The 3,242-nt window shown below is 47.5% G+C and overlaps 1 long non-coding RNA gene across 1 annotated transcript; it reads right to left on the minus strand.

Annotated features, from left to right (window-relative positions):
- Window positions 1–808: 808 nt before the first annotated feature.
- Window positions 809–2,428, minus strand: LOC144753189 (uncharacterized). Its single transcript, XR_013594240.1, has 3 exons — window positions 2,214–2,428; window positions 1,381–1,515; window positions 809–851 (listed from the first exon to the last, which is right to left on the minus strand). It is a non-coding gene; the product is annotated as an uncharacterized LOC144753189 (long non-coding RNA).
- Window positions 2,429–3,242: the final 814 nt, after the last annotated feature.

Consider the following 3,242-nt stretch of genomic DNA (forward strand, 5'->3'; position numbering starts at 1 on the left):
ACAAATTACAGGTAAGATAAGCGTTTGGATGGGAGGTAGTATAATGGAGTATTAGGAGAGGCGAGAGAGTGACAGTGGTACTAGTAGTAAAGTCCTAGGACTCTTGAATTAACAAACTCTGTGACAGGCATTTACTTTGGAACACATTTGGCCAATTACACGTGAACCAACACGATGACAGTGTTCAATAAAACGAACAACCACCCACCAGGCTCAAAAGTAGTAAAAAACAGGTATGCTCAGATAAAGTTTGAAAAAGTACACTTTTATATCCCTAACAAAATAAACTCCCGCAAGACCCTCCCTAACCCCAACAAATAAATAGTCCTTCAAAAGTCCCCAAAAACCCCAACTCCCAATTCCCACCCCCCAAAAGTCTCTAAAAAAGGGGCAAGGGACACTCTAGGGATGCATGGTGTTGACTTTGGCCTCCAGGGCATCATGCCTTAGGGCCAGGGCATCGTACTGCTCCTGGAGGGTGGCGTGGTCTAAGCGGAGGCCCTCCAACAAAGTTTGATATTCTTTCAATTTCCGGACCTCCTCCTCCAGGTCGGACACTCGGTGGATTGCACGGCGCAAGCGAGCCTTTAGAGTACTGTGAGGGGCAGCCTTTGCTGCTCGGCGGTGGCGTCTGCCAGCACGGCTCCGTTTCGCCGGAGCACTGCGCTGACCGGCAGAACGTGGGGTCACGGAGGAGGATGCAGATGTCCCATTCGATGTACTGGACTGCGTGTCCTCCCCCTCCAGTTCCACCAGCCGCCGATATTGGGCAACAGTAGCATCCAGCCTCCGTTGCCGGGCCACTAGAGCCTGCATACTCCTTGTTGGTTTTGATGTTTTAGTATGACCAACTATATGAAGAAAGAAAGACATAATCTGTAACCAATGCTCTTTAAGAATATGATTAACACAAAATGATTCAGCAGGAAGTTGTGTCACAGTACAACTAGCAACTAGCCAGCGCAGTACAAAACTATTCAGGCCAGTATCATGGGCGAGAGAAAGTTTGTGAGGACCCATGCTCTATAACCACATCCTCCTGATTTAGATTGAATTGTTTTTTTCTGGCATTTTTTGTTTTTCCCTCTGTTTTAATGTAGTTGCCAGGTCGTCTGCTGTGGTGCCGCACAAGATTTTTCTCTTCCCCCTATGGGGTTCTTTGTTTATTTAAGCTCTATGTTGTGTTAGATTTAAAAAAAATGTATTTAATACTTGTGCTCAATCATGTCAGGAGTAGGACTCAGGAGATGGTGATGATGTTGCACCCCCCCCCTGGAAACATTTCATAGTATTTTCGTAGTTCATCCAGTGACCGTCTACTCTCTGTAGATACACATCATATGCTATCTAAGAGTCAGATAGTACCATGATCCAGCTTACCTGTACCCGCCACCACCACTGTCTGCTTCCTCACAGTCTGTTCTTGGGCCACTTGCGTCGCCTCCTCCCCAGAGTTGTCCTCGGAGTCGATCACCACCACCACATCCGAGCTGGCCCCGCCACCAGATGTTCCACCTACAAAGTAGATTTAAGAATGTTAGATTACACCACTCACTAGTATTTGGTCTAGGAATGAAGAAATGTGAAAACAACAGAAAAAGTAATTGACTGTCTACTCTAGTCTAAAGTAAAAATGTCCCTCCTTCCAGGGAAGGCTGTTGTCTTGCTGCACTTTTTTGTCACAATTGATGAATGCTTGCTTAATTTTAACACACACCATTTTTCTCTGAACAGACAGAAGCTGGACTTCTAAGGACAAGAGCAACATCAACTTCAAACCAGGTGAAAGCTCGGCTCGACCACAAGAAATGTGTTCCATTACTCATCAACTCAGCACCAAGCACTTTTCCATTTCCAGCTAACTTTATTTAATATATGTGTTTACTTTTACTTTTAATAAAGCTTTTAAACTTGAATAGACTCTGTGGTTTTTGGTCCTCCAGACTAGAGTGACTGAGCGAAAGGTTTTGCAATTTTTGCAAGGAGGAGTCCGTGCCGCTGACACTACCAGGTTTATACAGTGTGCCAAACACGCCACTCTGAAATATTATTACTCTGGTCTTTGGTGTCCATAGTTCGGTTTGTGGAGAATTGTCCCTGCAACAGTAGTATTATGGATTTTGCTCCTATCTAAACACTATTTCGAAAAAATTAAATTAGGAACGCTTGGACAACAATAACAATAGGTCCTCTATATTTAAATGAAAACTTACTGGGGCCAGCAAAGGAGCACTCGCCGCCCTGGCCTGCATCCTCCTCTTTTGGAGCCACAGCATCCTCCTTTTCCGTCCGCTTGCCCCTGGGCGGACCTGACGTACAACATGAAAGAAAGAACAGAAAACATTGATGATTGCTGCTTGTCGATGTCCTTGTCAACCAAATCAAACATTTAGAAAGAACAAGAACCAACTATTTTGCGAGGCGCACAGCTGCCTGACCGCCACCCCCCACCGCCCCCCCTGCGTGGGAACGCACCCATTGTGGCGCAGGCCCAGGCCTTAACGTGGCGCATCTCCCTAGATGCATCACGTTGTACATGACTCGCAGGGATGCGCCACGTTTACGTCGCTGTGCGTCAGGTAAGGCAGCGTAAACGTGGCGCAAGGGGCTTGTAAATCTGCTCCTTTGTGTCTAGCATTACGCAGTTCTGTAAAGTACACTCATACATTACTCAGCCCAATTAAATGAACACAAAATAGAAAACAAATAAGCAGTGGCACCGCCACAGAGAAGGAGAGCAGTGCACCTGAAATGCACAGAAGATTTTGAAATATTAATTTACCTCTCCTATCAATGTAATCGGCAGCATTATTGCTCTTTGTAAAAAAGTTAAAACAAACATTTGCAATATAACACACAGAGCAGGAGAAAAAACAGAGTAGTGAGTGATGAAAAAATTGCTACTACTACTCACCAAGCCCGGGGACCTCCACTCCCAGCAGGTCGAGCAGGTCGCGCTCCCGGTCCAGGATATCGGTCCAGCCGTGGGTCACCTAGTTGTAGGTGCGCTGGACCCCCGAGATGTGAAACAGGGCCCGGCACACCTGCTCCCACCGCTTCCGTCGCTCCTGGAGGTTGTAGCCACCAGCGATCCTGCCGCCTGCCGCGATGATCCTGGGGAGGCGGCGCTGTACATAGAAAACGAGTGCGCCCACCTCCTCAGGGCTGAAGATGTCCCTGGGCACCACCATTTCCGCCCTCAAACGGCCACACGGGAGCTGGCACGGGCTGCGGGGCCCGTC

Source organism: Lissotriton helveticus, chromosome 5_1 (assembly GCF_964261635.1).
Source record: "Lissotriton helveticus chromosome 5_1, aLisHel1.1, whole genome shotgun sequence".
Lineage (NCBI taxonomy): Eukaryota > Metazoa > Chordata > Amphibia > Caudata > Salamandridae > Lissotriton > Lissotriton helveticus.